The sequence below is a fragment of the Puma concolor genome, chromosome B1 (assembly GCF_028749965.1).
Source record: "Puma concolor isolate L17-30 chromosome B1, mPumCon1.1.hap2, whole genome shotgun sequence".
Classification (NCBI taxonomy): domain Eukaryota; kingdom Metazoa; phylum Chordata; class Mammalia; order Carnivora; family Felidae; genus Puma; species Puma concolor.
Window position 1 is genome coordinate 161811143 of NC_141670.1, and position 23424 is coordinate 161834566.

The window sequence follows — 23424 nt, forward strand, 5'->3', positions numbered from 1 at the left end:
TCAAGGACCTATGGTCATTCTTTCTTCCTACTTTGTCATCTTTAACATGTAGCTTTTGTGTTCATGGATACCAGGTGGATGGTTGGCCATTGAGTCTGCATTTCAAACAAAAAAAAAGAGGGGGAGGGGCAAATGCCAGCTAAGTCTCTGCCCTTTACAAAAGGTTTCTTGGAGGCCCTCACTTAGCGACTTTCACCTACATCTCATTGGCCAGAATTGAGTCACATGGCCATGCCTAAATGCAAGGGAGGCTAGGAAAGTGAACATTTTTAACTGGGCATATTGCTGCCTTGAACAAAACAGGGTTCTGTTGGTTAGAAAGAAGAGGGTAGATATTGGAAAGACCACTAGCAGGGTCGGCCAACCCAACCTGGAGTGACAGTAGTCTACACTTCTGAACTCTTACCCACAATGCAGGCACAATTTTTTTCGATCTTTAAAATAAAGAGCCCAGAATAAGAAACACTAACAGTCATTCAATATACAAATGTTTACAAGATCCCATTAAACGTCCTTGGCAAGCTTCCTCTCCCTTTACCTTAAGACATTTCTTCTGTAAACAACACACAGCAACCCAGGGTCTGAAAGAATAGCCTCATCTGGCATGTTCCCCTGCAACCTAATTAGTGGTGCCCTCAGCATCTCTCAGCACCAGGGCTGGATGCTGACATCACTTTCTGGAAAGAATAAAAGGAGAAGGTGGAGATGAGGCAAGGATGCGTGCACATAATAAATACCTGCATAGAGAGAACTTTCTTTACTTTCACAGACAGTGGCTAACAGGAAAAAAAAGACTCTGGGCAAAGCAGATGCAGAGCATAGTGATTTACCCATGTCAGGTCCCGAAAGAGACACTAAACCATGTCTAAGACCCACGTCAGAAGTCTTTCTAGCACACCAGAGACATGATTCAAGAACAATGCACCCAAGACAAGAGGTGTTAACCAGTTGGGCAGAGAGTATACCTTGGCACCAAGAAGCACCATTTGTGACAGAAGGATCACTTCCTGTGTTCACCAGGCCCAAGAGTCAAGAATGGCACATGCTGGGAGAAAATGAAATTCTGTGTCCTTTTAATTAATTAACTAGTTTGTTTAAACAAGTGCCAAGTTTTTTATTTACTCATTTCTTGCATTTGAAGTACTCCTTAATGGTATCCTTGGCTTGAGAGTCTTTGCCGTAGTCCTGAGCTACCACACAACTGCAACCAACTGTTTTCTGGTTTTCCCTCTCCAACAGTTTTATAGAGTCCTACCCATTCCCTTAGTTTTGTGTTGTCATCAACCTTAATTAGGTGGATTTGGTGTTCAGCACAAAGGGCCTCCACCAACTTGACATACACTGGCTCATCACAGTCGGATGCAAGCACACCAGATGGGCTTGGTGCTTGTCTAAGGCTTCGGCAGCTTGGGAATTCCCTGTGCTAGGCCATCATAGATGAGGCCAGTCTTCAGCACTTCTGGTAAAGCAGTATCAACCTCTATTATACCACCAGCTGCAATGCCTTCCTTGACCCTGGTGGTGGGGAAGAGGTAGAGGTGAATCTTGAATGTACTAGAGCCTCTGCTTTGGAGGCTCAGCAGTGACAGGGAAAGTCAGTGCCCTTTTAAATACAGATTTGTTAATAATACTAACCTTCCTGAGTTTACTCTTTCAACTGTAATACAAGGATGGAAATACTCTGCTTCAAAAAAAGCATTTTGTAAATAGTAATAATAATTACTATTGCTATAAAGTGCTAACAAGAATGGGGCAAGGATCATTTTGATGCCTGAGAGAAGTCTTAATGAGAACCCAGACCTGTATGAGAACCCAGACCTGTATGTGTCCCCTGTATGGGGACACCCAGGGCCACACACCAAAGTGATAACACCCACCCCAGACTGAGAAAAACTGCACAACCCCTCTTTCTTCACCTGGTGTCCCAGTTCTGCTATTGCATATAGTGTTGGCTGCTTAGACCAGTAATACTCCAAACACCTTTCTCTTTTACCACCTTTCTCTGGCAAGGCTGTAGAGGCTGGAAAATTGAAATACTCATTTTTCTAACCTCACTTGGAGCTGTGGTGGTCATGTGATACCCTCTGGCCAGTGAGGCTTAGGATGAAGATTTGGGTGGGGTTGGGAAGGTGGGAAGCTTGTGGGAAGAGTTTTGCATTTCTTGGTAAAGAGCACAGGGGCAGCAGGCTCTGTTTTTCCTTGTTTGCCTTGAACCAATTTTAATTGTTAATTGTGGAAGTAGAGATAAGTAAAAAACAGAAACATATAATAAAACCAACAAAATCCATAAAATTTACCCATGATTCCTCTACCCAGAGGTAACCTCTTATTAACTTCAATATTATGGTATATTGAGGGGAGACATGTTTTTAACGTGGTTTTTTAAAAATTGTTTGTTTGTGGGGCGCCTGGGTGGCGCAGTCGGTTGAGCGTCCGACTTCAGCCAGGTCACGATCTCGCGGTCCGTGAGTTCGAGCCCCGCGTCAGGCTCTGGGCTGATGGCTCAGAGCCTGGAGCCTGTTTCCGATTCTGTGTCTCCCTCTCTCTCTGCCCCTCCCCTGTTCATGCTCTGTCTCTCTCTGTCCCCAAAAAAAATAAATAAACGTTGAAAAAAAATTTTTTTTAAAAATTGTTTGTTTGTTTTGAGAGAGACAGAGAAAAAGGGCACCAGTAGAGGAGGGGCAGAGAGACAGACAGACAGACAGACAGAGATGGAGAGAATCCCAAGCTGGCTCCTCACTCACAGCACAGAGCCTGACATGGGGTTCAGACTCACAAACCATGAAATCATGACCTGAGCCGAAACCAAGAGTTGTCTGTTAACTGACTGAGCCACCTCAGCGCCCCAAGTTTTTGATGTTTTATATCAGAAGTTCCCAGGGTCACCTCCTTGGATGTGATTAATTTCCTAGAATAGTCCACAGAACTCAGGAAAACAGTTTACTCACTAGATGTCCAGTCTGTTGTAAAGAATATATCTCAGGAGCAGCCATATGGAGGATATAGAAGATAGGGGTGCTGAGCTTCCATGACCATTCTGGGCACACTATACTTCCCAGCACCTCCACGTGGTCACCAATCCTGAAGCTCTGTGAATCCTGTACTTTTGGGATTTTATGGAGGCTTCACTATGTAGGCATGATTGAGTAAATCATCAACCTTCAAGAAAGCTCCATTACACAAACGACCTTGCAATGGTGATCCTTTAGGGGATGAGGAAGGAGCTGCTTGAGCTGTGTTTTTGGCACACGGTGGACTGAAGAAACATTTGCTTCTATCTGCTCTCTTCTTCTTGAACCCCTTTACATTTGGGGAACTCCTCCTACTTCATATGGTCCTGGTAGACCAATTACTCACAGCACCACAGAATCCCCACTCTACTCAGAATCAGACATGTGACCCAGGTTGGCCAATCACAATGCCATACCCCAGTGCACACCGGGACCCAAACAAGGTATGGGCTCTTGACCTCATGTGGGCCAAAGTCCTTCACCAGAGTTTTCCCAATTGGATCTGGAGGGGTAGTTCTCTATTATGCTCTTGCATGGAGAGTTATGAGGATAGAGGCCTAGGGTTGCAAGCAGTCATCTACCCAACCATATGAGAAGGGCACTCTGTAGTGGAAGAGAATGAAACCAGGCAGAGATGGGAGTTTCAAAGAGAAGGCAAGAGGGAGATCAGGTCCTGAGGCCCTGGTTTCCCACTCTTCCCCTGGGCTACCCAGCTTTCCTGGCTCTGTGATGAACTAACGAATTCTCTTCTTGCAGTATATCTGTCATTTGCAGCAAAAAGAATCCTGACTAATGCCAGAGTGAAGAAAGGGAGAGAGGAGTGTATAGGAGAAGGAATATCTGCTACTAGAATAATCAAGAGTCCAGGAGAAACAGGAAATCAAAGTAAAAAACTAACCAGGAATATATAGTCCAATAAACCTTGAAAATAATTGGGCAGAGTACCAGATTATTCTCAATTGATGGGAACTTGAGAAAAAAAATAGGTTTGCACATTAAAGGACAAGATGACAAGTAGATAATTTATGGACATCAGAACATAGCTTTTTGAACTAAGTGCAAATGTATATTAGACAGGAGTTAGTCACCTTCGTGGGGACAATTTGCTACTCTCTCTTAACCCTTGCCATCTCCACATAGAAATTTTGCTCCACATATTCCACTGTCCACTAAACGGTCATTTTAAAACCTGATACCAACTGTTCCAAATGTGTCCCTGTCCAAATTCAATGCCAAAGTAGCTAGTCATAACAATGGCAATAAGAAAAATAATTTGAAACTTCACATTCTTTTCCCATGATGGAAGTACTGAGAGGTAGTGAAGTGGACATAAGTCAGGCAAGGGTCTGGGACATCAGCCACTGCTTATGTTGGCAAGGCAGCAGAATAAGATTTGGGGTTTTATGAAGCCTGGTGCTATGTTGTTGTGCTCTTCATAAACAATTATAGGCATGAAGAAGTATTGGTTTCTAGAGACCTTCTCCTTTCTCCTTCACCATCATTTGTATGCTTACAGATATTTAAGTGCTGCCACACTGGGGATGTGCTCCTATGAATATAATTTTCAGTGTGGGGGCACCTGGGTGGCTTAGTTGGTTAAGCATCCAACTCTTGATTTCAGCTCAGGTCATGGTCTCACAGTTCGTGGGTTCAAGCCCCATGTCGGGCTCTGTGCTGACAGCACAGAGCCTGCCTGCATGGGATTCTGTCTCTCTCCCTCTCTCTGCCCCCCACTCTCTCTCAAAATAAATAAATAAACTAAAAAAATTTTTTAAAAAGATTTCAGTGTAGCGGGGTACCTGGGTGGCTCAGTCGGTTGAGCATCTGACTTTGGCTCAGGGCTTAGGTCATAATCTCGCAGTTCATGGGTTTGAGCCCCGTGCCAGGCTCTGTGCTGACAGCTCAGAGCTTGGAGCAGCCTGCTTCAGATTCTGTGTCTCCCTCACTCTCTGCCCGTCTCTTGCTCATTCTCTGTCTGTCTCTGTCTCTCAACAATATACAAATGTTAAATAAAATTTTTTAAATTTCATTGTGTCTTTTTATGAGTTTACCACCTTAACTTGGAAAAACATAAGAAACATTAGATTTGAATCTCAACTTATGTAACTCCTCCAACTACTTACATATAATGGCAAAATGACTCATAGTTCATATGACTCATTCTTAGAGTTCCAGATTAGCAATGCAGAAGGATTTTCCTATTCTTTCTTCCAGATGGAAGCTCCCTCTCCCCACTTGTTTCTTAAAAAGCTTTTTACATGGGAATTTGGCCTTGTCTGGGAGTGAAGAAGACAAATTTCTGGGGCTAGTGACCCTAAGGATAAGAATCCTCTGGAGCATAGGCACTACGATCCAGAAGCCTAGAAATTTTTTTAGGATACAGACTGTATATTCATGTATGAGAAGGCAAGTGCACATGTATACTTGTGTGGCTAGAAGAGAGTGTGGAGAATTCTGTGTGTCCCCTTTACCCTTCTCCCCTTCCAGTTTCATCTGAGGAGATGGCCGCCCAGCTATAGATGAACTTTTCTCACCTCTCTTACTGTTAGGTTTTTTTAGCCATCCTCCAAGATGCCTCTAACAATTTCTGCCTCCTGGTATTCACTCCTTTGCATAGTCCCTTCCCACATTGTACCAGTGTTGGTCTGTGTGATGATGTGTCACTTCCGAGATTAGGTTAAAAGACACTGCAGCTTCTCTCTGTGTCTGTCTGTCTTTGGGATTATTTGCTCTGGGGGAAGCCAGCTGCCATGTGGAGAGGCCCATATGGCAAGCAATTAAGGCCTCCTGACAACAGCAAGTGAGGACAGAGGTCTGCCAACAACTATGTGAGTGAGCTTGGAAGTGCATCCACCAGCCCCTTTCGAGCCTTCAGATAACAGCAGCCCTTAAAATATAACTACCCAGCTAAGCTGCCCCTGAAAACTATTTGTTGTTCTAAAATGCTAATATTTTGGATCATTGGTTTTGCAGCAACAGATAACTAAAGCACTAGGTATGCCAAAGGAAGTGATGTGTGCTATTTCTGGTTAATGCCTCTAAAAATAATATGTGTGCCCTCTTGTTCTCTTCCCACTTCCCTGAACTAGAATGTCACTATGGTAATGAGCTGTCTCAGATTGTGTAGGTGGCAGCAGCACCTTAGAGTTTGGAAGGCAACAAAACAAAAGGAGCCTGAGTCTCCATATTACTCAAAAATACCTGGTACAGCTGCATTAACAATCAACCTCCAATCTCAGTGGCTTAAAAGCAGTGTTTCATTTCTCACTCCCACAAATATGCTACAGCTCTGAGAAGTTTTTCAGGATGGCTGTCCTTCATATTAATAATGCTTCCATGCAAATTTCAGTGACAGGGAAAACATGGGCAAGTAAATGATTCTGGCACATCCCACACTTACATTTCACTGACCAAAGCAAGTTGCATGACACCATCTAACCCCAAGGGGGCAGAGAAGTATAATCCTCCCTTATTTCCAGAGAAAGGAGGCTGGGAATATTTTTTCAACAGAACTAATATCTACCAAAGCCCTCAACACCATCAATCACATCAGCCCTGGACTCCTATCCAGGAAGGAGCCTAATAGAGAAATAAACATTTGTTTGGTTAAGTTGCAGTGTTTGGGGATCTCTTATTGCAGAGCCTAGGCAATATCCTAAACATAAAAGCATATCGCTATTAAAGAATGGATCTAGGACCATCCTACATATTAACTGGTTCTAAAGTTATTGACAAGGAAAATGAAGGCACACAAATGGGTAGCCCTATTTGCTCTTCCAGATCTACTGTCCATCCTTTTCTACCTTATTCTGTGGCCAAGGAGGGTGACATTCACTGTCTGTCTCAGCCAAGCTCCTTTCCCTCTGACTATTGGTAGAGTTTAGCCAATGATAGTCACTAGTAGGAAGATCAGAGTATAAGAGTAGAGTAATGTCAGGGTATTTTTTCCCTATATATCCAGAGTCACAGTTTGACAGTGACTATGTTCTTCTAGCAAAGGCCACAGCTGCTGGCAGGAGGCTCTCTCCAAAGCTATCAATCTCTCCAGTTTCCAATAATGTCTCTCTCCCTTTGACTCATTTGACCCCTAGAAATAGTGTTATTAGCCTTAATGTTTCACTGCCCCTTGTTGGTTTCTCTTGATACTCTCACATCTTTGTAGAACCCTTTCATTAATCATCTGCAATAACTTCTGCCATCTTTTTCCTGCCAGTACCCCAACCAATACATTTTTCCCTCAAATTATAGCTATTAGTCAAAACAGCCAATGACATAAGAAATGGACAGACATGAAAGTCTCAAAAGGATGATTATCTTTTGGATCAACGACATAATAGTCAAAGCAAACAGGCATTAGCACTCAAATCTTACAGTGCATGGGAGAGATAGCCCCTTTATTGACATCATCGGCATAGTGAAAGCCAAGTGGCATCTTAAATATTTGTGACTATCCCAAATCATTCTAGCAAAAAGCTATGTGACATACTTATTCTAAAATTAAAGCTTATCCCCAAATATCTCCATTATTCATTTCAAATATCACTGACTTACCAACTTAATTCCTTAGTTGGAGTTCCATTGAGTTCAGCCAGGAAGCTCTGAATTAGAACATGGAATTTGCCAGGTTTCTGTTTCAACAAGATCCAGGGAGCCTCCAAAATCCCACAGGCCACAAAGAACACTGCTTGCAGCCCAACTTATTCCATGGTGAGAGAAGAAAATAAAGAGAGAGAGAGAGAGAGAGAGAGAGAGAGAGAGAGAGAAAGGGAGGGAGGGAGGGAGAGAGGAAGAGAAAGAGGGAAGGGGAAAAGGAAGGAAGGAAGAAAAGGAAGGAAGGAAGGAAGGAAGGAAGGAAGGAAGGAAGGAAGGAAGGAAGGGGGAGAGAGAGAGAAAGGAAAAGGCACAAAGAAAGAGGAAGAGAAGAAGGAAGCAAGAAATCTGCCTATCAATTTCATCATCAGCAAATAAGGAGCTTCCTCTTCCAAATTAAAAAACCAACCCCTCCCCCCAAAAAAATCCTCTCATGTGCCCCATCTCAAGGGCACAAAGGTAGGGGACCTAGAAGAAAAAGTGGCTTTGCTTTCAAACACATCTACTTCCAATGGGGCATCTGCAGTGGCCAAAGGAGGAGCCAATAAGATTATGGAAGATGGTTTTTATTCAGAAAGAGATCTGGGATAGAAACTCCTCTATGATTGAACAACACAGTTGAGAAGAAAATGAAAAAGATCAGATTCTTCATCCATTCATTAAATATTTTCCGGGGTGCCTGGGTGGCTCGGTCGGTTAAGCGACCAACTCTTCTTGATTTCGGCTTAAGTCATGATCTCATAGTTCATGGGATGGAGCCCCATGTTGGGCTCTGTGCTGACAGCAAGGAGCCTACTTGGGATTCTCTTTCCCTCTCTCTCTCTGCCCCTCCTCCATTTGCATGTGCACATGTTCTCTCTCTCTCTAAAAATAAATAAATAAACTTAAAAAAAAACATTTTCCTATTCTAATCCAAAACAACGCCAACAAAATCATGTGTATTTCTTTAAATGCTTCTGGCTATAGGTGACTGAATATCCAGTTGAAAGTGGTTTATCAGGCTTTCTATTGTCTTGTAGTAAAAAGGCAGGTGATTCCAGGTTTGCTTAATTCAATAGCTGAAGTTGGCTAGAGCTCTAGGTTATCCTCTCTTGGATCTTTTCTCCATCACCTCATGGTCCCAAGACACTGATCTAGTTCCAGGCATCACGTCCCACATAATATCATCCAAACGCAAGAAGGAAAAGCCCTGGTTTTCTCCTTAGACAACTCTCATTTTACTTTATCAGAGAGGAAAGCCTTTTCCCAGAAGCCCCCTTTCCCCTCATTATCTAGAATTGGGCCACATGCTCCATGAACCCCATGCCTATAATTGGTGAAAACAGCACTTAGAACAGAATGACACATAGCAGGAGCTTATTAAATATTTGTTGAATGAATGAAAGGTGAACTGGATTACCATGGTTGCCTTAGACTAATTACAGTCCATCTCCTGGAATCCATTTTTGCAGCATACATTGTCACTTGATGGCTCAAGAAAAGTGTCATTTTCTTATCAAGGAAGAGGGAACGAATGACTCTTGGGCAGTAAGCCAATAGCGAATGCCACATTGGGCCATTTCTTCTTAAAGCAGGGAATAAGAGCAACCCAGGAAAGGGCTTATTATTTTCTAATGGTTACTTTGAAAAAAAAACAACTGTTTTTGGATTTAAACAAATCATTCATGCAAGAAGGTACCTCATTAGCAGAAAAGTTACCATATTCTAAAGGGAAATTGGTTTTCTATTTTTTGCCCCACCTTAGGCCTCAATTCCTTCAGCATATTCTCTCTTGGCCCACCCAAACCCAGGCTAGGTTAGGTGTATTTCCTGTGTATTATCAAGTACTGCTTACCTCCTCATAGTACAGCACTTACCACACCGATTATACTTCCTGTTTATTTTTCACCCCTGCAGTAGCAGCTATGATAGGTACACCAAACTCTGTTTCCTTTCTTTTGCACCCAGCTACATTTCCCAACCTCCTTTGCAGTTGGGTGTGGTCACTGACTCAGTCTGGTGGAGGCAATGTGGGTAAAGTGGTGTGAGCCACTTGCAGGCTTGGCCATAAAAATTAGCCATGTGATCTCCTAGTTCTTTCCTTCCCACCTGCTGGCTGAAGGGAGAGGGCTCTGTGGGCACAGAGGAATGTGGGACAAGGAATAGCTGCCTGGAGTGGAATACCTGTCCTCTTTCCAACCTGAATCAGACTGAGATGAAATGCTGAAGAGTATGGTTTATTACTGTGCTAAAGCCACTAAGAATTAGGTGCTCATGAGTGTGTGTGTGCTTTTGTTACAGCACTTACCCCCCACCCCCGACAAATACAATTACCAATTAGAATGAAAGCTTCTTGAAAATAGAAGCCTTTGCCATCTTGATTTTTTTGTTTGGCTCAAGAGGTGGGATGAAGCGGAGGGGGATGGGGAGAGATGAGGGGAAAGAGGTGGGATGAAGTGGGCTGTGATCCACAGGGAGGAGTTAGTGGCAGCGAGTCAGGTGGCTGAAGAGGGCCAGAGAAGGGCCTCCAGGGGCCTTGGGGGCAGAAGGTCAACGTGAGGTGGGAAGAGGAAGATAGCTTTGTGCAGGTTTCAGCTAGCTGGGGTAGAGGGGTGTTTGTCTCCTACTTTTTGCATGGACTTTGTATGCACTTTATATGGGTATTCCTTGGCCTAGAATAGCGTCTGTCACGTAATTGGCACTTAGTACATTTTTAAATGAAATTAATATAATTCTTTCGACTTGTTATCAAGGGGCCACTATGTGCCAAAATTGCTTTAACTTTGTAATGTTATCTTGGTAATTTTTTGTATCTCCTCCTAGCTCAACATTGAAACTTAATGGTAAATCTCTTTAAAAGGGGATGGAGTTACCTGAGGTGATCGTCCTCCTTGGCAGCAACAGAGGGAGAGAAAAAGCTGCCTGTCAACTTTTGAAACTGCATTACTGGGAAGAAGACACCCCCTATCCCCACCCTGGGATAAAGTGAATGGTGGAAGCTTTTCTTCAATTTTTAAAAAATTTATGTATGTATGTATTTATTTATTTATTTAAAGAGTGTGAGCAGGGGAGAGGCAGAGGAAAAGAGTGAGAATCTTAAGCAGGCTCCATGCTCAGCATAGAGCCCAACTTGGGCTCCATCCCATGACTCTGGGATCATGACCTGAGCAGAAATGAAGAGTCAGATGCATAACCTTAACTGACTGAGCTACCCAGGTGCCCCTTATGTGTTGAAAAGGACACTCAAAACATTAAAGATCAAACGGACAATGTCGACAAGGTGCCCTAATGTAAAGTCAAGTGAGAAGGGAATATTCCTGCTGTTATTCCAGGCACACATATGTGCTGGCATTGCTGAACCTCTAAACAGTATTTGTTAGTGGCTTTTGAAATACCAATGATATCAACTAGAGTATCTCTTTAAAAGTGTAAATTCTGAAAAAAAATAAATAAATAAAAAATAAAAGTGTAAATTCTGTATTTTTAAACCAGCTCTCCTGCTCAGAGAAGCAGGAGAAACATTGCTACCTACCCTGCTTTTTCTTTCTTGTATTATTGTTTTTCACTATGTTAATTGGAAAAAAAATTTAGCATCTCCCATTCCATCAAATCCCTTTAACTAGCTAATGTCCATGCTAGGAAAAGACCCAAAACCAGCTACTGGATTTCCTTCCTGCTCGCAGTGGTTGGGGTGGGACAGTTACAGGCACCCTCTGGCCTCTGTTTTTATTCGTTTTCTTTCATCCCTCAGCTGCAAAGCATTGCTGGTCCCCTATCTTACAGATCTTCACAAATTTCATGCCGCAAGGAGTTTGGCTCAGGTTAGGTAGTTGCTGACTGCTTTTTCATCTCAAAAATGACCACTGGAATTCTCACTGTTGGTAAGAGTGAAAAATGATACAACCACTTCAGAAAAACCATCTGGCAGTGTCTGCTAAAGTTAAACATATAAGTGACCTATCTCCCAGCAATTCTACTCCTAGACACATCCCAAGAAAAGGGAATGTTTTGTCCACAAAAAGGCATGTATACCAATGTTCGTAGCAGCTTTATATATAATAGCCCCCAAACGAAAACAACTCAAATGTCCATTAACAGGACAATGGATAAACATTATGGCATATTTATATCATGAACTACTACATAGCAATATCATAAGAACAAACTACAGATACATATAACAATACACATAGCTCCCCAAAACATTACCCTATGCAAAAGAAGCCATACACAAACCAATAAATGCTGTATAATCCCATTCATATAAAGTTCAAGAACAGACAAAACTAATCTACGGTAATATAAATAAGAACAGGGCTACTTCTGAGTGAGGGAAGGGGGCTATTGACCTGGAAGGGTTATGAGAGAATTTCTCTGGGAAGAGGGAAACATTCTAAATATTGATTTTGCCTGTGGTTTCACAGATTTTTATATATGTAAATCACTCAGCTATTTTTTTTAAGACTTGTGCATTCTACTTTATTTAATTCCAGAAAGATAGATGGTTCCCATGGCTCTCCAGGAGCAGATCCACACATCTGCACTTTCCACTTCCCTACCCATTCTTGTCTACCCTTCCTGCACTCCACAGGCCTCTGCAATTTTTTGTGTTCTTACTTACTGGAAGCTTCTTGAAGTAGTCAGTCCCTGCTTAGTCTCCTTTCTAGAGTTGCCTGTCATTGCTATTGTCGTGAATGGTGCCAAGGCTGATGGTCCTGTGTGTTTACTGGCATCACCCGCCACCCCCCCCAAGAGTAGGTTACCAGCTAGAACAGCACAGACTTCGCCTTTATAGCCTAAAGTAGCTGTTGCTGATCTTTTTTTTCAATAGTTCTTTTAAATCTTCTAATTTTTATTTCTTCACCAATTTGTATCTTTTTCACAAATTGCCTATAGCTTTTCGGGGTGAATGAAAAAAAAAATACCAATGCTTTGGTTGGTGAATTTAATCAGGACCACTGTGATTTGGGACACAAGCCCAGATAGGTTTGCCAAACAGAGTGATTGTGGTGCCAGAGGAACTTAGTGATCCACTAGCAGTGGAGGATTTACAATACCAAAGGCTGGGACTCCGGAAGGCCAAGATTAAAGCCGGTTAAATAAACCTGAGTGTTACAGTCAGAGAATAAACACAAAAAATAGAGCATAGGCCCAGTGTAAAAGGCCTCACATTTCTAGCTCCTTGCATCTGAATTTTTTGCTCAGAACTTCACAAACTATAAAATCCAGGTTTTTCAGGGCAAAAGTGCCAACCCATTTGGACAGAATCCAACTTCTGTTCCAAAGTGGAAAAATGATTGTCCGCCCACAGTTGAATCACAGTAACCTAACCCAGAGAGAGAAAAAAATATGTTAAGCCTAAAGTATGCCCTCTTTAAAGTACTGAACATTCCGAGTCACCCACAGAAAGGAAAATAGCAGTGAATTAGAGGAGAGATTAAGGAACCATCTTGATTTGGAAGAAGACCTGTCCTTAAGGGCAGGCAGCTTTCTTTGCCGATTCCCGTTACTGGAAGGAAGATAGAGAGGGCAAATGGTCACTTTTTGAGTGAAGGCAACTTGCTAAGGAGTCATGATCCTCTAGGCTGCTGGTTCTCCACCCTGGCTGCACACTGGAATTATGTGTGGATTTTTGAAAAGCTCCGAGGCCTGGATCCTACCCCAGAGATTCTGGGGTGTGACCTGAGCATCTGGATGTTTCAAATCTCCCACCTGGCTTTAATATGCTGCCGAAGTTGAAAACCAATGATATGTAGACATATACAAACCAATGAGATATAATTTACCTATAAAATTCACCACTTTAAAGGCATACAATTCAGTGGATCTTCGTATATAAAGAGTTGAGCAACCAGCACCACTATATAATTTCAGAACATTCCCATTACCTCAAAAAGAGCCTCAGTATCTATTCAGTGCCTATTCCCCCTTCCTTCAGTGTTTCTCCTGGAAAATATGAATTTTCTGTTTTTATGGATTTACTTATACTAGATGTTTCATCTAAATGGAATCATATAATATGTAGCTTTTTTGTTAGGCTTTTTTCACTCATCATAATGTTTTCAAAGTTCATCCATGTTGTAGCACATACTGGGACTTCACCCCTTTTTATGGCTGAATAATTTTCCATTGTACGGGTAAAATACATTTTGTTTTTGCATTCATCAGGTGAGGGACAGTTGCATTACTTCTACTTTTTGGCTATTATGAATAATATGGCTATGGACATTCACATACAAGTATTTTTGCAAGTGTATAGCTTCATTTTTCTTGGGTATATACCCAGGAGTAGCTTTGCTGTGCCATGTGGTAGTTCTATATTCAACTTTTTTGAGGAACCACCGCAGTGGCTACACCATTTTACACTAGCAGTGTATAAGGATTCCAATTTTTCCAGAGCCTTGACAAAACTTGCTATTTTCCATTTTTTGTAAATATAATATGAATGGAGTGGTATTCATTGCGGTTTTGATTTGCCTTTTTCTAATGATTAATGCTGTCAAGCACCTTTTAATGGACTTATTGGCCAGGTGTACACCTTCTTTACAAATGTCTATTTAAAAAAAGAAATGACTATTTAAATCCTTTGCATATTTTTATATGAGGTTATTTGTCTTTCTATTGTTGAGTTGTAAGAACTCTACATATTCTGGATTCTACACCCTATCATATATATGGTTTGTAATTTTTTTCTCCCATTCTGTGAGTTGTCTTTTCACTTTCTTTTAAAAAAATTTTTTTAAATGTTTATTTATCTTTGAGAGAGAGAGAAAGACAGAGCATGAGTGGGGGAGGGGCAGAGAGAGAGGGAGACACAGAATCTGAAGCAGGCTTCAGGCTCTGAGCTGTCAGCACAGAGCCCAACGCGGGGCTCTAACCCACAAACCATGAGATCATGACCTAAGCCAAAGTCAGACATGCAACCAACTGAGCCACCCAGGTGCCCCGTGTTTTCACTTTCTTAATGCATAAAAGTCTTCAGTTTTGATAAGTCAAATTCACCCACCTTTTCTTTCATTGCTTGTGTATTTTGTGTCATATCTAGGCCACATGAATTTTGATAACACGTAAAATGGTCACTTCTTTTTCTTTAGCTGTTTTAGGCAGCATCTAAGATGGCTCCAATGATCCCTGTCACCGGATGTTCATGCTGTTGTGGAAACCCCTTCCCTTGACTGTGGACAGGACCCTATCACAAAAGTGATGGGATGTCACTTTGAAGATTAGGTTACAAAAAGACTATGACTGTCTTGCTCTCTTTTGCTCACTCTCTTACTCACTCTGAGGGAGGCTGCTGCTATGTTGTGAGCTGCCCTCTGGAGAGGCCCACCTACCAAAGGACTGAGGGAAGTCTCTGGCCAACAGCTAAATCACCAGGAGCTAAATCACCCACCTAAGCTGTACCACGATTCCAGACTCCCAGAAGCTGAGATGATAAATACTTATTTTAAGCCACTGAGTTTTGGGGTAATTTGTTACGTAGCAATAGAAACCTCAAACAATGACTTTTTGCAAAGGCAAAATGAGGGAAATTACTAAGCTAAAGACCTAGCAGCAAAGCACTCTTGCCTGTAAAGTTAAAGTGAATGGAATTCAGCTGATCAGCCAAACAGTATTCACTGAGCCATCACTACACAAGTGGTGTTATTTACTAATGGGATTTCCAACCAAAAAGATATATAACATATATTTAATATAATGTATGATATGCATGATAGAATGATATAATAAACTACACGTAACTAATTTTAGTTCAGTAAACACCTGTATCTCTGAAACACTCATTTAGAACATCTGAACCATTTTCTCTCTTCACTTCTTTTTTTTTTTTTTTTTAATTTTTTTTTTTCAACGTTTATTTATTTTTGGGACAGACAGAGACAGAGCATGAATGCGGGAGGGGCAGAGAGAGAGGGAGACACAGAATCGGAAACAGGCTCCAGGCTCCGAGCCATCAGCCCAGAGCCTGACGCGGGGCTCGAACTCACTGACCGCGAGATTGTGACCTGGCTGAAGTCGGACGCTTAACCGACTGCGCCACCCAGGCGCCCCTCTTCACTTCTTCCCCTTATTCACAGCTGTTTTCACTACTTCAAACTGTGAAGTTACTGAATACAAGTAATTATATCTAGATAAGCAAGACCAGGTTAGAGAAATAACTTAGTTATCTAAATAATATACACAATAAATAACGTGACTATATCACTCGCTCCCATGGCAGTCTTGATTTCAAATCTTTCTCATGGTCTGAATGTGTCCTGTTTGGGGTTCAGAAAACAGGGCTACCACATATATACCGTGAGGTCAAACAGTAACTATTTGGAATCTCTTACAGGTTTATATACTTCACTTCTATTTCAACTAAGTCATTTCATTTGCACCAACAATTGGGAGCTGTGAGGGTTACTGAGTGAAAACTTTACCAAGAATTTGAGATGCTGTAATTAATAAATAAATCATAGACCATCTTCAAAGCCCAGAAAGTTCCAAAACAGGAGCAGCAACTTAAGAGGTTCTGTGTATGGATTTAGCTGAGTCTAAATAAGGATAATAAGGAACTTGCCTTACACTGTCTGAGGGAAAAGCCAAAGCAGGGTCACTTCTAACACAAATCCCAGACAGATGGGTTGTTTTCCTTTGAGGAGCTGAGCTGCTGGCTGAAGAGAAGAGAAAACCTTTGGCATTCCTGTCCTTGACAACTGTTGTTTCTTTCATCTTCTCTCATAAGGAATCTGATATGTTGTCCAGTCCTGATGCAAAATACTTATTCCAAAAAAGCACATGAGTGTCTGGTCTGGCAATAAGAAGGGGCCTTTCCTTTCACTTTCTGCTTCTTTGTACCATGCGCTCTTTAATGCTTGGTGGAGGTGTGGGGGGGGGGGGAGTGGAGAGCAATTAGAAACGGAGAGACAGGAATTTGAACCTTGAGTCAATTAAAATTAATCTGTCTTTTCAGAGCCGGAACGTTATTTGGGGATGTTAAAAAGCTTGGTAAGGTAGAACCCGGTTCCATAAATGTGGACTAAATGCAATTTTGTTTCAGCACAGTAAGCATTGACTGAGTGGCTGTGAGGTGGCAGACACAAGGCTGGAAACTGGGGTTCAGGAATGAATGATCCTGGACCTGCTCTCCCTTGGTAGATTGCCCAGCATCCAGCCCCAGCATTTTAGCTGAACTCCCAAGGGCCATGTACTCAAACCTCATACAGTACAATTGCACCCCCCCCCCCCAAGTCTGCATGCACCTTCAGAACCGAACTCAGCTTCAGGATCAGACAGAAGCTCAGATAGGGTTTCAATAAGGTCTTTGCCTTCCTTGATTTTAAGAGGTGCAAAGTGTACAAGCTCACCCCATTGTGAGATGTCCCGGCAAGATCTTCTTGGCTGCTCTGCAGCTCATTTGGGATCAGGGATCACCCCAGAGCTACTTAAATGGGAATTGGAGAGGGGAAGGTGATCATTCCAAGTACCCAGTTCTCCATTTTCAGCACACAACAGAAGGCTGGCTACCAAAATATCTTGTTGTGATCCAACTGTGGCAGTATGGACCCCTCTTTAGAGAGAAAATGCTAGAGGAATAGAAAAGTTTAGAATGAATGGGTTAATGGCCTTGACAAGATATAGGGCTGCAGGGGGTGATAGAGAACACCTTCAGTCCCTGCTGGTGGAAGCAGGAGAGAACTGGTAGAAGAGTGGACAGCCGAAGCAAAGAGCTTATTCTCCCTTCTTCATCAGCATGGCACCTTCCAGTGGTGAGCCAGCCACCAGGGGCCCTGGGACTCCAGCCCAGCCAGCTGTAACACTGGGGAAGATACCCCTACTGGATTGAGTGGAGAATGAAAAAAGCTCTCATTGAACAACTCCCATAAAAGAAAGTTGATATGGGGCACCTGGGTGGCTCAGTCAGTTGAGTATCTGACTTCAGCTTAGGTCATGATCTCACGGCTCATGGATTCAAGCCCCACATCTGTCTCTGTGCTGTCAGCACAGAGCCTGCTTCAGATCCTCTGTCCCCCTCTCTGTCCCTCCCCTGCTTGTTCTCTCTCTCTCTCTCTCAATAAATAAATAAACTTAAAAAAAAACACAACAAAAGAAAGTTGATAGGCTCATACAATACCATTTCCACAGAAATAGGGCCTATGTATCCTGGACAAAATTATGAACTTTTGTACTGGTTTCTGAGGCCCTTTCATACTTTATTTTTTTTTAACTTTATTTTTAGAGAGAGAGAAGAAGAGCATGCAAGTGGGGGAGGGGCAGAGAAAGAAGGAGAGAGAGAATCCCAATCAGTCTCCACACCATCAGCATAAAGCCCGATGTGGGGCTTGATCTCACAAATAACAGGATCATGACGTGAGCCAAACCAAGAGTCGGATGCTTAACCAGCTAAGCCACACAGACACCTCTTATACTTCATTTCTAATTCTAATTTCCCTTGGGAGATTATGATCTTTTCCTTTTCCAATTTTCAATTTTTTCCATCAAAACTTAACTGTCTTGTATCTCATTCCTTCAGGGTTTGCACTCTGCTGAGTAACTACCAAGGTAATCTAAGACATCACCAAATAGCACATTTACATTTTAAGATAGACTTTGTTGCCTCAGCCTAAAGGTTTTTGGATGTGAAAATTTTGGATGTGGCATTTTGGTGTAGCAGCCTCAATGCATTAAGGTTTCTGCCTCTTCTCCACCCCCACCCCCAGCACAGTAGTAGTAATATGATGATTTCTATTCCTGCCCTATTTAATGATTTGGACCAAAACTGTTCCACTTGATGAAAAACAGTTTTAAAATTCCATCCATTCTGATGAACTATGTTCAGATATACCCAATATCTCCAAAGGTGAACCAAAAATGTAATAGTTGGCATCGACTGAGAAGGGAAGTCTTACGATTTAGCAGCAGGGATGTGACCATAATGACCCTACAGGATGAGAACTTTCCTCAAAACTGGCGAAGGTTTAAGGAAGAACAGTAAGAGATTGTCAGAGGACACACCTTCTCACTCCACAGGTATTGTGGAAGACACAAGAGAACATACTATCAGATAGCTTAAAATATACTAGGGGAAGTAAGGCAAATAAAATATATGACCACATAACATTTTGAAAATGTGCATTTCTTCCTTTTCCTCTGTAGGGCCCCTTTCTCTTCCTTCCATCCCAGGAGGCTCTGATCTCATTGCCTTGGGGAACGGATGTAGCAAGGAAGAAAAGAGATACAGTTTGAAAGTAATTTTGCTCCTTGTTCCGAAATCTTAAGCCCTTAGGAAATCCTCAGGGTGTGGCATTGTGGGGGAGATTAAAGAAAGAGAGCCTGTGTCATCCCCAGACTAGAAAGGTTTGTTTATAGATGGGAGTAAGGGGGCAAAAATGAGAGGTCACGGATTCCAGGAGCAGAAAGGATCTGTGCCTGTCTTCGCAAAACAGTCACTTACTAAGGAAAGAAAATCCCAGAGAAAATGGCTGTGTCTAGGCAGGCAGGATCACAGGCAGTCCTGGCAGAGACTCCCATATCCCATTCACAGCACAAAAGCAGCAGAAAGCTGGAGGACCTGTAGGGAACATATGGAAAAGGGATAACATGTCTTGGCAGTAACTGTGTGGACCAAGCCCAGAGGACCTTCCCTGCCCCACCCCACCCTCAAGCCCCACCATGCAACATCTTGGCACTGGGAGGCTCCTGGAACCCCAGAAAGGTGTGAGGCTGTTTTTCCACCAGCTCTGTGGAACAAAGCTCAAGGTTAGAAAGTAAGCTGAGTTACAGAGAAGAAAAGCATGTTTTACATAGACTGAGTTTATATCCACGATTCAAGGCAGAAAAGGTGGTGAGTGTCATGAGGGAGAAGTCTGTGAGTGGCCCCAGGGCCAGAGGAGATTGGGGTCAGGTTGTGGAGAGCAAGTTTGAATTCTCCTAGATTACCAAATTTCCACCACAGAGAGGGAGTTAAGAAGCTTGTTCTTTGCCTGAGCAAAAACTGTGTGTTCTGACGAAGTTAAACGAGTGATTGCTGATCAACGAGATACTAACAATAAAGCACTTTGTTAAACACCTTCATGTATGTTTATTGATGTGGTGAATCCTTTAATGAGAATCACTAAGATACAGCCTTTATTTACGGAATCAACTGAGGGAGATTTGGAATTTCTCCTATAAGGCTGAGATTTACTTCTCTGAGTAGATTGAATGTTCATGATTGTTAACCTAATGAGAAAGCTTATTTTGGCAATGGGTGTGAGACATTCTATTGCTCTCGTTTTGTTCTCTTATTCCCTTGCAAAATAAACAATGCCCCTTTATGCAAAGTAAATGAAGAATCAAAAGCATGTTTTAGCCTGATTTGTGTTGGATGATTCATTTCCCCCAGGAATGTATCTACCATGTAGCAATCTCCTCTTCCACCAATTTACTTTTTCTCATTAATTAATAGACTTTAATATTTTGGAGTTTTAGGTTTTCAGAAAATTTGAGTGGCAAGTAGAGAGTTCCCATATACAGGGATACCACCTTTTATTGAGCTTCACTTTCTTGAGCTTTGCAGATACTGTATTTTTCACTAGTTGAAGGTTTGTGGCAACCGTAGGTAGAGCAAGTCTACTGGCACCATTTTTCCAACAATATTTTCTCACTTTGTGTCTCTGTGTCACATTTTGGTAATTTTTACAATATTTCAAACTTTTTCATTATTATTATATTTGTTATGGGTGATCTATGATCAGTGATCTCTGATGTCACTATTATAATTGTTTGGGCCACCAGAAACCCTCATAAGATAGTGAACTTAACCAATAAATGTTGGTGCATTCTGACTGTTCCACCCACCATCCATTCCCCAGTTTCTCTCCCTCTCCTCAGATGTCCTTATTCCCTGAGATACAACAACAATGAAATTAGGTAGACTAATAGCCTACAATGGCCTCTGAGTGTTCGAGAGAGGAAGAGTCACACATCCCTCACTTTAAATCAAAAGCTGGGAATGATTAAGCTTAGTGAGCAAGGCATGTTGAAAGCCAATAGGCTGGGGGCGCCTGGGTGGCGCAGTCGGTTAAGCGTCCGACTTCAGCCAGGTCACGATCTCGCGGTCCGTGAGTTCAAGCCCCACGTCAGGCTCTGGGCTGATGGCTCAGAGCCTGGAGCCTGTTTCCGATTCTGTGTCTCCCTCTCTCTCTGCCCCTCCCCCGTTCATGCTCTGTCTCTCTCTGTCCCAAAAATAAATAAACGTTGAAAAAAAATGAAAAAAAAAAAAAAAAAGAAGAAAGCCAATAGGCTGAAAGCTAGGTCTCTTGCACCAGTCAAGATGTGAATGCAAAAGAAAAGTTCTTCAAGGAAATTAAAAGTGCTACTCCAGTGAATACACAACGGATAAGCAAAATAGCCTTATTGCAAATATGGAGAAGGTGGATAGAAGATCAAAACAGCCACAGCATTCCCTTAAATCAAAGCCTAATCCAGAGCAAGGCCCTAACTCTCTTCAATTCTGTCAAGGCTAAAAGAGTCAAAAAGCCACAGAAGAAAAGTTTGAAGCTAGCAGAGGTTGGTTCACAAGGTTTAAGAAAGAAAACTGTCTCTGTAAAATAAAGTGCAAGGTGAAACCACAAGTGCTGATGTAGAAGCTGCAGCTAGTTAGTCAAAAAATCTAGCTAAGAGAGTTAATGAAGGTAGCTAGAATAAACAACAAGTTGTTAATGTAGATGAACAGCCTTATATTGGAAGAAGATGCCATCTAGGACTTTGATAGCCAAAGAGGAGAAGTCAATGCCTGGCTTCAAAGCTTCAAAGGACAAGCCTTCATTGGCCTGTCAAAAGTTTGGCCTTTAAGAATTATGTTAAATCTACTCCACTTATGATCTATTAATGGAACAGCAAAGCCTGGATGACCGCACACCTGTTTCCAACATGGCTTAATGAATACTTTAAGCCCCCTTTTGAGACCTAATGATCAGAAAAAGAGATTTCTTTGAAACTATTACTATTCACTGACAATGCACCTAAGAGCTCTAATGGATTCACAATGAGATTAACATTGTGTGCATGCCTGCTAACACAACATCCATTCTTCAGCCCGTGGATCAAGGAGTCATTTTGAGTATTATTTCAAGTCTTATTATTTAAAAAATACATTTCCTATGGCTATAGCTGCCACAGGTAATGATTCCCCTGATGGATCTGGGCAAAGTCAATGGAAAACCTTCTGGAAAGGTTTCACCATTCTAGATGCCATTAAGAACATTTGTGATTCATGAAAAGAGGTCCAAATATCAACATTAACAAAAGTTCAAAAGAAGTTGATTCTGACCTTCATGGATGACTGTGAGGGGTTCAAGACTTCATTGGAGGAAGTTATTGCAGATGTGGTGGAAATAGCAAGAGAACTAGAATGAGAAGTGGAGCCTGAAGATGTGACAGAATTACTGCAATCTCGTGATAACTGAATAGATGAGGAGTTACTTCGTATGGATGAGCAAAGGCAGTGGTTTATTGAGATGAAAGCTACTCCTGGTGAAGATGATGTGAAGATTGTTGAAATGACAACAGATTTAGAATATTACATAAACTTATAAAGCAATGGTAGGGTTTGAGAGGATTGACTCCAATGTTGAGAGAAGTTCTACTGTGGGTAAAATGTTATCAAATAGCATCATGTGCTAGAGAGAGATTATTCATGAGAGGAAGAGTTGATCAATGTGGCAAACTTCATTGTTGTCTTATTTTAAGAAACTGCCACAGCCACCCCAACCTTCAGCAACTACCATCCTGATCAGTCAGCAGCCATCAACATGGAGTTAAGACCTTCCACCAACAAAAAGATTACAGCTCACTGAAAGTTAAGATGATGTTTACTATTTTTTAGTAATAAAGTATTTTAATTAAGATATGTACAGTATTTTTTGTACATAAATGCTATTGTACAGTTAATATACTGTAGTGTAAACATAACTTTTATAAGCACCGGGAAACTAAAAAATGTATTTGTCTCATTTTATTGCAATATTCACTTTATTGTGGTGGTGTGGAATGAAACCTGCAAAATCTCTGAGATGTGCTTGGACATCAACACAGCTTACTTTTTATATTAACACGACAGTTACTATTCTACTGCTTTCAATAATAAAGCTTTAAGAAACTCTTGCCCAAAAAGATGAAGTTGCAAATAACTTTTGTTATTGACCTGAAAGTATTCCACTGGTCTCATCAATTCTCAAAGGCTCCTTCCGAAATTCTTGCCTTGCTGTGTCTATCAATCTCTTTCCCAGTCCTAATTGAGCTCCAAACTCATAAATACCTCGCTACTGCTCTTTCCTTATTAGATTCAGTTAACATTCTATGAAGGCAGAGATCTCCCTTACCTTAGTAAGCTATAAACTCACCTTTGCTTTGTTCACAAGCTCTTTGGTAGTACTTTGAGGAGAAGCATTTGACAGTACTATTCTTACTACCATTTTATAAGAGAGGAAATTGAGGCCCAAAGAGTTTAATTTATCCAAAGACAGAGAGCTAGTAAGTGGTAGTTCCAGATTTTAAATCCTGCCATTCTTCTTCTAGAAAGTACACTCCCAGCTACAAGTCTGTACTTCCTCCCCATATATTTGAAATCATACAATACAGTCACTTATTCTTTCTCTACCCATGGTCAGCCATGTGGTAATGATCCAAGAGAAGCCAGAATTCAAAATGGCTTCCTGAGCTAGGCTATGTTTTAAGCTTGCTGAAGCCAGGAATGTGCCTTCAAACTATCTAAACCCTGATCCACCTCCACCTGCTTAAATTGTTACAAAAAAGAGGTGTGTTACCTGGGGTCTGTTATTGCTTTCCTTTGATGTCCACCTGCCTGAGCCACAGCCAT

General features: G+C 41.8%; 1 pseudogene; it reads right to left on the reverse strand.

Annotated features, from left to right (window-relative positions):
- Positions 1–31: 31 nt before the first annotated feature.
- LOC112858696 (small ribosomal subunit protein eS12 pseudogene) lies at positions 32–23424 on the reverse strand (annotated as a pseudogene).